The sequence below is a fragment of the Hetaerina americana genome, unplaced genomic scaffold (assembly GCF_022747635.1).
Source record: "Hetaerina americana unplaced genomic scaffold, ioHetAmer1.1.p SCAF_3, whole genome shotgun sequence".
NCBI classification, from domain to species: Eukaryota; Metazoa; Arthropoda; class Insecta; order Odonata; family Calopterygidae; genus Hetaerina; species Hetaerina americana.
The window spans coordinates 72,765,527-72,779,192 of NW_027286874.1; the positions used below are offsets into that span (position 1 = coordinate 72,765,527).

A 13,666-nucleotide genomic window follows, 5' to 3' on the forward strand; every position below is an offset into this window, starting at 1 on the left:
TTCTGTCATCTCCGTATCCCTGCGAGAGGCTTCCCAGCCATTTAATTTTGATTTTTCATTCATTAATTTAATCGGAAGCAGATAAAAATCCCTGAGAAGTCGGCTAGATGTGCCGAATCTATTCGGTTGGAGAGCGTTAAATAAGTAATACAACTGAGGAAAACAATTACAATCACTTAAAAAGGGAAATGCAATATATGTTACTCCCTAAAATATTATGCCACGATTATTAAAGTTTAAACATTATCGGAATATCAAACACTTTATTTTTCAATTAATTAGACATTAATGTTTATAGATAATTCTTTATTCGTTCATGATTTGTAATTTTATTTACCTCATCGTTGAAACAGCATGTATTATGAAATGAAACGGAAAACAGGTGTGGTCAGAATATTGTATTTGCTCCATGATTGGGGGAGCTTGGGTCCACAAGGGTTCATGTTTTACCACATTTAATTACTGCCTGTCATAATAGTTTTACTATTTTATAAGCATGAAGTAGATTTAGCATTAAAGGGAAATTTAAAAAAAAATGAAGAATACAATTTTTATTAAAGGCGATAAGTAAACTTTTGCCAAGACTTACTAATGCCTGAAGGTGTCACCTAAACCTTTTGAGCACAAAGAAGCCCTAAAATATTAATGAAAATACGAAAGATTGAGAAAACAAATTAAATGAGTTTATTTCATGGGAAGTAGTTTGTTTTCAGAAAAACTTCCCCAAAATAGACTGATTCAGCAAATCGTTTAATTTGGCGGTTAAGTGTTGATCAATAATTCTGAATGTGGCACGCAGACGGCCACATTTTTCTATCCCTATTACGTGATTATAAGGATTTGGGTTTTGATGTTTTATCAAAATATATTTCAGAATTTTTCCCGGTGAATATTTTCAATATGGAAACACTTTCTACAAGAGTAAAATGCCTCCAATTAAAATTATATCCTTTAAATAACTTATCTAGCCAGTTTAAGTTTAAATTAATTCAATAACAATCCACGCAACAAAATTTAACACATTTGAACAATGTTTTACTTTATTAGATGTTGAATAGTAACACTGAATACCATGAAAACTGCCAAAAAACTGAAAATAAACCATCCCAGTTACATGAAATTCAACCGCTCCCCTTCTGCTATCCAATAAATATTTTATGACATTGTTTTTTCAAGTAACATCATGAATTACTAGGCATTTTATTAAATTATATGAGAGCATATGTAAGAACATTTATTAAATTTTCTTACATATGCTCTCATATTTTACCCTAGTTTGGTCGGGGCACATTTAATCTACAAAACTATACTTATTTCATACCAACACAAACAAAATATGCAAAGAAATTTCAATCATTTCTAAGTTAATCTTCAAAAGTATGTATTATTGTATATTCATAGATATTAAATATTATGGATAATTATTTAGCTAGGTAGTTATAAACGTAAAGCTTAAGTTCATAAAGATGTTCTCTTCGGTTACTTATCACCAAACAGCTTTATTTACTTAAATATTTGTCAAAAGTTTATTCCTTGGAAAACTTCACCTCCCCAGAAACTCTAAGTTAGGCAATAATTTAAGTTAGGTAAAAAAGTAGTGTATGCTGTGACGCTTATCCAAAATGGACCAAATATGCATGATTAATACACGGTTGAAACGATAATTGTTAATGGAGTAAAAACCTTCGGTCGAGAGTAAAGTATCAGATGGCAATTCTACGATGGTCGGCCAGCAATGGGAAAACTTTCCACTCAGAAGGAGAATGGAATTATTGCTTTGGGTTAACGATCATCCCACGTCAACCATATTGATATTTATATCCACGGTTTCCATTTCGAAATTAACGAAATTCGGAAAGAATTGATCACATCAAAAATTTAGCCAAACGCTCCTTTATCGTGAACTACATGTCATAACTTCCACAATGTATGCATAGGTAGGAGCACCTCTGTCGTCTTTTTCAATATCTGACTCACTTCAATTAGAGATAAATTTAGCATTTGAAATAAATACCTCAGCGCAATCGACCAACTATGGAACCTATGATTTATGTTAAGTTCGATATATTGAGATATGTCATACAGAATAAGCACAAAAATAATTCACGAAATGTCACCAGTAAAATTTCGAGAATAATATTATCCCCATGACGTCCAGCTTTAACACACGGGTGATGAAAAGTAGTTCTAAATATCACAAGAGAGTCGTGAAAACAGGAACACTTATGACGGATCCGGCAGTGCGGAGGAAAAAAAGAAATAGCTCTATAACGACTACCTCTGTATATTATGTATCCGCCGTTCATTACTTCACCGATATCTTTCTCCCTTAGCAGAGACCAGGGGAAAAGAGAAAAATGTAGGTTTTATGAAAGGGTGTCGATAAGGCTTCAGTTACGGCTTCGGGAAAGAGCGGGTGTTCGTTCATTATTTTTTTTGTGGATAGGATGGGGAACTTTTGGTGCACAGTATTTTGAGCTGGAGGGAGTTCTGTGGATTGGGGGAGGAGGTTGTTTACGATCTTGGGCGTTTCACCGCTCTACTTTTTCCACTACACCCGCCTTTAACTCTATCGCTGAAATCCTCACGCGAGGGCCGTCCCTTCCCCTATGGCCTCTCATTTCCTCACACCCCCGGGGATGCATTGAGTGCGGGTCTTTCCGATGCATCCCGGCTTTCACCAGCGCCCGCGCTGCAACTTTATCCCTCTCTCTCTTTCTTCTTATCGAATACCTTCCGTCCGTTTTTTTCTGGTTCCAAACGTCCAAGCCTAGACTAGTTGCAGGGAAATATCTACGGAAATAGATTCCCGTTCGTCTCAGCCTAGTTGTTCAAGGCTAAGGAGGCGCGATCCATTGTTTTCTGCCTTTGTGGAATGCATTCTAACTGAGCTTGAGACAAAAGCTCGTGGAAATTTCAAAAGAAATATAACAAATGACGGCTCGAGATTTCACGCAAAACGTCATCGTAAGTTGAATTACATAAAGAGACAGGCATGTACGTTCACACCTCGTTGATTGCATGATTTTAGGTTATTTTCCCTCATGGTGTTGATCTACCTTGAAGGCGGAGTAGTCTAAAAATGTTATGCTAGAAATTACCAGGGGTTTGTCTCTCAATCCACCATCGTAATGTATTAAATTCAAGAGAATTGGTGGTTTATGAGGGAAGGACTTCATCAGAATTTATTTTTCTCTAGGTTAAGGAACTCTTTAACCGAAGCTAAGAACATAATCAAAAGAACATTTCTTGACCGTCCGTCAAGTCCGTAAACAAATGCAAGTCTGTCGTAGCCCTATAAAGTGGAAATTGCTACGTCCTCCTTTTTTAAAAAGATTCTTAATACTTTAGGCAATAGTGTTAACAAGATCTCACTGCAAAAGCTTCAGAATAAGTAAATTATCTCACTCATAGTTGGAAACATCTATATTTTTATCTGGGTAACTCCAAATATAAGGAAATAAAAATCATATAATGACACATTAAGCGATGAAAAATAATTAATTCAGTATGTTCTAATCAATGGTCTTAGAATATTGTAAAAATGCGTCCAGTGCTGAACATGTTGTGTATTTATCAGATATATGCAAATTAATACTGTTGTATCTTCATTAGCTCCCGAGGGTGTGCTCAGGAATAACAGCTTGCATGACTGTTTGCCCACCTCATTGCTATAATAAATTTAAAGGATACCGAATTAATATCACTACAAGTCTCCGGTTCTCCCCTTTATGGCGGAGGCATAGCACTAATTTGAAATAATCATATATTGTGATTTGTGCAAAAGCCATTACTGTCTCGTTCTCAATAATGTTTACTAAAAAAACTACTCTATTTTAGCAGTTTTTTCTTCATTTTCACGTCCAAAAAAAAAGGAAAATTCAACTCTTAAAATTTCATTTTGTCATAACGAAGTTCTTTCTTACCGCTTGGTCATAATTTGGAACAATATTTGATAACACCTTGCTGCCTTTGGCAAACGTAAACATGTGGTTTCGTACACACGGCCATCTGTTAATTAATTAAAGCATTATTTCGGGTATGGTCCGCACATTCATCCGAGTTTTAGTCATCAAAAATCATACGAGGTAGTAGGAAAATAATACCAAGTGACAAGAGCTCAGCAGATATTTGCGGACAAATATCAGGTGAGATTCAGAAGTTGCCCAAAACAAGTAAGGCACTAGGGAAACATGGAACTAAAGTACACGTTGCATTGAAATCTCCAGATAACATTTTTAAAATATGTAAGTAAGCAAGTTGACATAGAGAATATTCGAAATGAAGTCAAATAATTACGAACTTGAGTGAATTGGAATTAGTATATTTTTAAAGTACCAAAGAAAACAATAAACAAAACATAGACGTGGTGAAAAGCCTTTAAAAATATTATAATTTAGCATCCGCAAATGCAAATAAAAGTCAATGATTATCAATAAATATAAAATTAAATATCCAGCATACCATTGAACGTAGAAAATAAAAAGGTAACTAATTAACGTCTATAAAGGATTTCCAATAAGCTAACGAGTTGGCTACGGAGAGATTATAGCTACCTTTCAATTAAGTCACGCGGTCACTTTCTTTCGCAGTTCACGTTTTCAAACCTGAATTTCTGATCCTGTCGCGCCGGAATGAGTCCGTGTTTAGACAACTTTATTTGAGAAAAATACAAATCAATTGGCGGATTACTTTCTCATGTTCATTATACCATTCTTCGATAATGTCCTTAAAAATACCCTTGATAATTTTGTTTCGTTATTAATTTGCATCTTTTCTTTGTGATTTCTCTCCTATGCGCCCTTAAGAGTAACATTTTGAGAGCAGGAATAAAGAAATCTCTCCCCGAAAAATTAATGCATTATGTTCAATTAAAATTTGAGTCGGTAATGAACTCATTAATCAGAGATGATTGTAAAAATATACCATAACCCTAGCCGCAGAAGATCATAATCGGAAATAAAAATTAAATATGGCTGATAAACATCAATGTGAAGAGAAATAATATTACCAAAGAAGCAAAAAAATACATAACTAAAAATTTTAATTACGAGTATGAAGTCATGGTAAAATATATTATAGTCTTTACAATTTTCACTTTAAGATTTCCTGGAAATACCCATGTATCTTACCCGATTTTAATAATTAACATTCAAAATAAAGGCAATACTAGATTTTAATTGTATAAAACTTAATTCATCCTTTTTCTATCATTATTTTATATAATATAAATCGCTGTTTGCGTAGTCCTGTGACTAATATGGAAATGAAATTATTTCACTCACCTAATGGATGTAGGTAATTACACTCGAAACGAGGGTCACATATGCTCTTTCCATACTACCCCAAAATTTGAATTTTCCATCAATGAAGGTTGCGGGATATTGAAGTATGATGGGCTGCTCAATCTCGAGCCATTTAATATATTTCCTTCTCCCAAGCCTAATCACGAACGTTCTTTCCGGAAAAAGCTCATTTTTGTTCATCCCAGTGGCATCGAAAAACGTCCCATCAGATCCCATCAATCCGCATCCACCTTACTGCCCTCCTTCCTTCAACCCCGTTTCTCCAACCCCACCTCCATGATTCGCCCCCTCTCCCCGCCGCCGATCTCCTTCCATTCCATTGCTCCCCTCCTGCCGGCTGCTTCTGTCACGACACCACCTTGACGAGAAACCTTCCACCCCTCTTCACCTACAAGTATCTTGTCCTCCGTCAGCAGTTCTACCTACCGCCTCCTCGAGGCTTCTCACCCTCGACCCCTTTTACCGGTCTCTCATTCCATGACTCTGACCCAAGGGAAACGATCTCCACCCAACTAGGGCCTACCCCTCTTCTCCCTAATCCCCTCCGTCTCCTTTGGATTGCCTATCAAGTTGAACATTAAGCGTCACGTTCTACAGCGCGCCTGAATAATTGCCGCCCCCTCCTCCTGCCCCTTCCCCCATTAACGACCCACCCACCCGCTTCTTCACCGACCCACCCACAAACGCACTCTTCCATTCCTTCTCATGCATTTCTCTTTTACCCTCTCTCTACCCTCATTTGAGTTTCCGCAGGAAACAACTTAGCTTACTAGGGACACGCACGTGTTTTAGCGAAGTGATTGGCGTGTGACGGATACGGAGGAGGGTACGGAGGTGGAGGCAGGGAGAAAAAAAAGAAGAGGAGCGAAGAAAAATAATGGTGGGGTAAGAAATACCTGGTGAGTTGTCAGAAAAAGATCTCAAAAACTTTGAGGAGAGAGAGAGGTGGGCCGGAGTGAACACTTGTCATGGAAAATGGATATTTTACCAAATAAAAAAAGCAGACTTGCTGTACTGCCGTTAATGAATGACTAATTATGCAATTTTACTCCCTCGCTGAACAATGAGATCGAGGATTTCACTCACACCAAAGTCGGAATCTCCGTTGCACCCGAATTTCCATAAGTGTTTCGCTTTTGCTTCAGACATTTTCAGTATGCCTCCAACACGTTAAATAATTACATATCCGCAAGAAAGAAAACATGCTCACTAAAAAAGCAAAAAAATTCAAGCTCAACAAATGAAATGATTATAAACGGTATAATCACCTCAAACCGTAGATGATATAGAGTATAATTAGTGACATATTTTACTAGCCTTTATTTGCAATGAATTAAGTTTTATGCAATAAAAATATAAAAACCCTTTTATCCAAACAATTGAGTAATTAGACTTTTAAGATGCGCTCCTTTCTTTGCTTTTAGAAAATGCTAGTAGGTAGTTAGGCGATGACAGGCATAGATTTGCAGAAAAATGAATTTGCCTTAAGGTTATTGTGTGTCAACTAGCTATCCGGGAATTGTTCCAGATTTCTCTACGCCACCACTTCCTGACGCAGGCTGATTTATGGTACTTCCCAAGGGAGCATTATTTGTTATTATTTACATAAAATTGTTTCCTAGGACAACACGGAAGACACATTTACATCATCTCACTTTAAACATTTTCGCGACCAATAGCAAAAGGTTTGCTGGCGCTGATTATTTGGGAAGAAAAACAGCGGACGAAGTTAAAAATTATTTATACAATGCTTTCGAGTAATTAGGAGAAAAATGTCGGGATGTTCACCGCAGAAACATTCAAATATGATAAAAATCCTGATTTCCTACATCTTACAACAGTTTTCAGACAACTTTAAAATATTTCACGGACAGCCCCTTTAGGCTTACAATCTCGTCAAAACTAACAGAGATTGAGATAATGATAAAACAATCCTACCAAATTCGGAAAGTGAAATCAAAGCAGCAGTTCTCCACTTACCGGTCTGTTTTACTCTTTGATCCGGTTCTAATCCTCTCCACGGTGTTGCTCAAATGGGACTGTTAATTGTTTGTGAAGAGCCTGCAAATACAGAAAATAACAGGTTCACATTAAAACTCGAATTCAGCTGAGATATGTAAGAGAAAATTAAATGTCATCAAAAATATTTTACTACGGAGATATGAGACAAATCCATTAAGGGGAAGAACTAAACTAGTTTCTTATGTGTATAGCGAGAAAGGCGGGAAGATGTAAATATTAAAAAGAAAACCAAATGAAACTTTTCCCACGCGTGCGAGGACGAACAGGAAGATAAGGAGGTGGAACTTTAAAAAGATAGAAATGGCTTTTCTCTCCCTTCCAACCCACCTCTCACTCCTCGCTTCCACGAATGCGAAATCGCATTAAAAATTTTGAGCTACAGCGACTTCATCGCTCGCGCGTTCGCCACGGCATATCTACTCCTCCCCTCTCGGGCTTACGGAATGTTTGCACGAAACTTCTGGAATTGAAATGGAACGAGCAATAAAACAAGGTCACGGCGAAGTGTAAGGGGTAGGTGGGAGAGAGCAGAAGGCAGGGGTGGCGCGTGTGGCAAGGAATGAGGGTGTGTACAGACGACACGGTTGAAGGCGTAGGAAAAGGGGGAGGGAGGGAAATAATGAAGGCTAGGGTGCGGAGAACAAGGAGGGCGTGGGAGGGCGATAGGCCGAAAAAGAGTACGATTAAATGCAAATTGCGACGCACACTGTGCCCACGGGGTGGCGCGAGGAAGAAGAGCGGCGTAGGACACGACATCATTGGACGTGGGGAGAAAACGGTGCCAGAAAAAAAATAATGTCCCTTTAAAAGGGTTTCGCCCTCTCCCTCTTTGTTTGGTTTTTGGCTGCAGCGGAAATTAGATTTCACTCGACCTAAATCCCCCTGGGGGCTGATGCATGAGCTAGTAGAATAAATAAATCAAACGATGGAGTAATTATTTTCACCATATGCAGCAAGCAGAGAGACATTTTTTCCTCATTGGATACAAAAAATATTAAGGCTGTCAAGGCAAATGCAGTTACAACCCATAGTATGTCATTTCTCAATTTTTTTAAATGATAAGATTTTTTCGGTAAATGCAGGGGAAAAGAAATTGCTATAACCTGGACTGTTGTAAAAAATTAGCATTTTATCTACGAATTGCATTCATCGCGATGGTGCCAGAGATGGTCGATTAGGTATCTGAGCTGAAAAATGTATACGGAATGTTTGGATTTCAATGAATAAAAAAGCATTGTCAACGAAAGCAATGCATTTTAAATTCATTATTAAACAGGGCTAAGCGTTTTTATTACATTTTCAACACTGTTGACGATTTGAACCTTCCGGTTCAAATCGTCAACAGATTTTCCATTCGTTCCGCTTGGAACGATCAATGACAAAATAATAACTGCGTATACGTATGCAGAATATGCCAGGTTTTACTACGGCGTGATAAGGCTATGCGCTCTCCTGGTAAACTAGAAGTTGTGGGTTCGGTTCCCACGACCAGTTGTTTTCCTCAAATTGTGTGTTTCTGATTGACCTTTTCGTTAAATTTTGCTCAATAATCCGTAATTCACAGTTAAAAAAGATAACTCAGTGCATTTGTTATTACGGCAAAAGTCACACAAATGGAAGATGAATTTCCTCGATCAAAAATGTTCAGTGACACCATAATATTTTATTTAAATATAGTTGCCACAGAATCGAATGACCAAACTAGGGCAATTTTCAAGTCTTTCTATAATAATGTAAAACGTTTTAGTCAGAGAAGGAATGAAATAATGCTAATTTAATATGTCATTCGTCATATAAAATATGATAATGATATATTCTGCTCAATTCCTAAGAAACTACGGGAGATGCCGTAACAGAACCTTTTTGATGGAGTCATCCGCTAATATGCATTACAATGCAACAATTTCAGATTGTAAAAATCATTCGCATTGACCGGAATCCCGGTCAATGCGAATAATTTTAACACTCTGAAATCGTTGCATTATAATCTGCTACTTCAATCCTCCTCTATATTGTTTCTGTTCAGTTATCTTTCAATGTTTTTTATTATTTTCTTTATCATTTCGTGCTCCTTTATTTTAGTATCAAGCTACCAGCTAATTTGTAATTGTAATTTTAAATAAATATTAACAAAATAGTCCGTTTTCGAATGATTTTTGAATAAATACATAAATAAAAGACAATAAAAACGTGAAAATATCCCCCTGTTAAAAATTATAATAGAAGTTTTTTCTTCAGATGACTTTATTTTTATTGTTTTTGCTTTAACATAAAAAAGTATAGTTTTAATTTAAATTTAGGCTTAGCTTAGCATTAGAATCACAATGCGATGCATCACATGGGTTGTGGGGTCGACATTGCTAAGCTAAACCCCACGAATTGCGATCACATTGCAATATCCGACTGCCCTATTTGTAGTCACTCGACGTCTCGTTCCCCGTGACCAATCGAGAGTCGGCAGTCAGCTCGGCTCAGGCGCAAAATTACTGCACCAAAATTACAATTCCGGAATGCCCTAGAATTCTAGGACGGGGAAATGAGGATGATACCGCTGACGGCTATGAATGGGGACGGAATTCAAAAGAAGAACGATACAGGGTAAGACCCACAATTTAAGGTATTCACGATTGCACACAAACTTCAAAACGTGCATTTGCGAATATTGCGAGTTAGATGCATCGGTTTTATGATATAGTATCGCTGAGGATACAAATATGTCACCGGTAATAAGGATAGCAAATCAAATTTGAATGTCAAGAGAGTTGACAGTTTTGAACGAACCTTGCTCGTAGGAACACGATATTTTGGCCAAGAAACCTTCCATGAAAGCTGTTGCTAATTTGGAATTCGGTCTCTGAAAGCATCCGTCGATCAAAAGTTGTGGAAACTCGCATAAATGTTGACTCCAATACCACTAAAGGAAGGGAGTCGGCTCCCATAGGATTGAATTTCTGCTCATAGTAACCGACTTACTTTTCAAGAATATTTTGTGCCCCGATTGATAACTTAGCTCTGAGCTGCGAGAAATGTCAGGTGAAAATGTGCAGATGAAGGAGGGAGGAACTTTTAGAAGAAGTTATTATACGAAAAAAACATTTTCGTAGGAAGGTTGGCAGAAATATTTTTGACATTGAGTAAGAATCTTATACCGTATTTCCGTTTTTGTAATAAATTGAAAATGCAGTCGTCTTGGTGATTTTTTTACCTCTAGCTAATAATGTCAAAACGGTTGAGGGATTTATCACAAAAGAGAGGGAAAGTAAAATTTAATATTCATTGAAAAAAATTCAGAAAAGTTCTTATCCCTGTTACATCATTTACGCAACAAGATCCGTTTAATTAGCCAAAATCTAAATGTCAATGCCAAATATAAAAAATGTTCTCTCTCTTGGTATTTAAGGTTTCAGATGGAAAATTTATTAACTGATCCTTAATTTTTACAATTCACAGCTCTATCATTGGATGATAATGAACGAAGTAATTGTTAAAAATAACATTCATTCGTAAAAGTTATGTAAAATGAGATAAAAAACGTTTAAGGAGCATTATATTCGATTAAAAAGGGCAAAACTAAACGGCGACGAGAATTTGTGAATCGGTTTTGCACGGACGCCGAAATCTTGATCCGCTTCTTTCTTACCTTAGAAACCTTTACGCTCGAGGACGCGAGAAAGTTCAGGTAAGCAAAACAAGAAATAAGGGTCTTGCGACGTATTGTCGAGATTTCACTTTTTGTTTGCTGATACATATTAAACTAAAAAATGCGGGAATGCTCAAAACATGAGTTCTCCATTGTTCTCCGTCATCTTGACCCTTAACAGGTATGAAAAATGATGGATTATTTTTTGTAAATAAATCAAATTTCATTTATGGTCTGCAAAGGAAGTAAATTTACTGCTCAATGTATAAGTTAGTGTTGTTGAGAAATTAAGAGTTTTGATAAAAATTAACGTGAGAATATTAAATTAAGTCCCGAATAAACACATTTCAAATTTCTAAACGAGCGACATATACATAAATCCTCATTCTATAATTAGTAATTTTGCTATAGAAAAAGTGTTAAATAAAAGAATTAATATTAATGAATTTGATTTTGTCAGATAATTTATTTTGAATCAAAAATATTTTATGAAGTGTTTCACAAAATGGCTTATTCGTTCTGAGCGTAAGTGATGCGATAAATAGGTCACAGATCACTTTCCCTGACGACGAAGAAGGCTAAAAAGATGAATTTAGATTTTTTACGGTAATGAAGCCAACTATTTTTACTTATCATCCAGCAGCCAAAGTCAACTCCAGGGCTAAAATAATGTTACATAACCAATTTTATAACTTCTGTTAGCCTGTCCAGACCGTATGTGAGTTTAAGCCCAAGATACAAATTTTAAGGGAATAAATAAATAACACGGTTTGAGATGTATGTTGGTGATATTACCAAGGAACGTAAATTAGAAAGATTGTAATGGTGTTTTTATAAAATATCCTGGTAAATAATGTTTTATTGTTGAGTGCATATTTATAATTCCATAAAATTTCCAACCTAAAAAATCAAATACTTTCGAATTGCAGTTATTTTTATTTATGACGCTACGAATAATAAAATTATATAGTAACCTCCAAAGATTGCCCAAATATTTTAGGTTCATGCAAGAATATTTCGCACACCGGCTTGGCACAATTAACCTAGACGAAATGCTAAGCCGTTGAAAAACTAAGGTATGAAATTGATTTTTCGAATTACGCCAGTAAAATTCATCATGCGTGTGAGCTACTGTGCACGATTTCCGGTTGAAACTCTACCAATTCCATTAAACTTTAATTTCTCAGGAGTTACTGTCATTAAGGAAAAGACACGTACGTTGGTACGCTGATTTCAATGAAGAATTTTTGGTTGCCGTAATACGGAAAAAAAGGAAGATGCCTGCCTCGCCATCTGACTGATTAGGCCTCCGTTTCACTCAAATAATTCATTACCTAGGTTGGTATTCCCTGCAGTGAATTAATAAATCCTATAGAGTAAGACCCAACTCAGCTGACTCCCAAAAAACTTAGTTGTTGAAGTGAAAGGATGGCTTTTATTTTAAGCTTGGGGTTAGGCAACCTCGTGTAGTAATTATGAGGAAGATATATTGTAATTGTTGAGTTAAAGGAGGTCAAGAAAATATCCAGGCAATGTACTTCCAGAGCATTGCATAAAGAAATATTTACAACGGTATACTCTGACACGAGGGTTGCTATTTATATTTTCAGCCTAATAATTAAAAAACCGTAATTTATTGTTGAAAATGGCTTTATTGTTTTTCGAAGTATTCTCCATGATAATCTTTTGCATGCGCTCGACCGAATTTTCTCCACACTTTTTCCACTCCGATTGAGGTACCTCCAAAATACGGTTTTAAAATGCATCAACGGCTTCTTCAGGCGCCGAAAAACGTTGGCCACGCAATTTATGCTTGAAAAAAGGGAGTAAAAAGAAGTCATTTAGTGCTCAATCAGGGCTGTGTGCAGGATGACCCATCCATTCGACGTTTTGGCCAGTCAAATAAGTAGTTGTTTCAGCCGATCTGTAAGAGATCACTGTCAACACTCATGAAGAAGAATGATCCTCCGTTTTCGCTTCCTTTTCCGTATTTCACCAAGCACTTCTGGCAAACAAATGCTTGCTTACCATTAAGAGTTAACGGTTCTACGTTGCTGTAACAGTACGGTCGCCACAGGTCAAGTTAGTACGAAGAATCAGGCGATCATTTGCTTCGATGTGCTTTGTGCACGAATCACTTTTGTCGGATTTGGCTCGTCTCCGAAGACCCATTCAAGGAATTGCTTTTTTGTTTTGGAATCATGCGCATATGTAGATCCAAGATTCATTACCGGTGTAGATGTTATACACAGCTTTTGATGCAACGCGATTGTATTTGTTGAGCATTTCTTTGCACCAATAAAAATGGGCATCTTTTTGAGCTTTTGTCAAATTATGCGGAATTCTACGCGAACAAATTTTTTTCAAGGCTAAATGTTCATGCAATATGTTATTGATGCTCGTCATAATAATCTCCAAGGATGTCTCAATATCACAATAAGTCACATCTTCCTTTACTATATCTTGCACAGCATCAATTTTTTCTGGCACAACAACTGATTTTGGACGACCTTCACGACTTTCTTCGCTGAGGGAACGGCGACCGTAATGTAATTCGTTATACCAGCGTTTCACAGTGGCAAAGGATGGAGCTACATCGCCAAAAGTGGAAGTAAGTTGATCGATGCACTCCTGTCTAGATAATTCACGTCGAAAGTCGTAAAATATCATCGCACGAAAGTGTTCACGAGTCATCTCC

At 36.8% G+C, this 13,666-nt stretch overlaps 1 protein-coding gene across 1 annotated transcript in view; it reads right to left on the reverse strand.

The window, feature by feature from the left end:
• The window catches only part of LOC139690688 (uncharacterized), a 521,571-nt gene that overhangs the window by 358,584 nt on the left and 149,321 nt on the right, over positions 1–13,666 (reverse strand). The window contains exon 3 of the mRNA XM_071588191.1: positions 7,287–7,367. The gene's annotated coding sequence lies outside the window, so the exon portion shown is untranslated. The remainder of the gene's footprint in view (positions 1–7,286; positions 7,368–13,666) is intronic.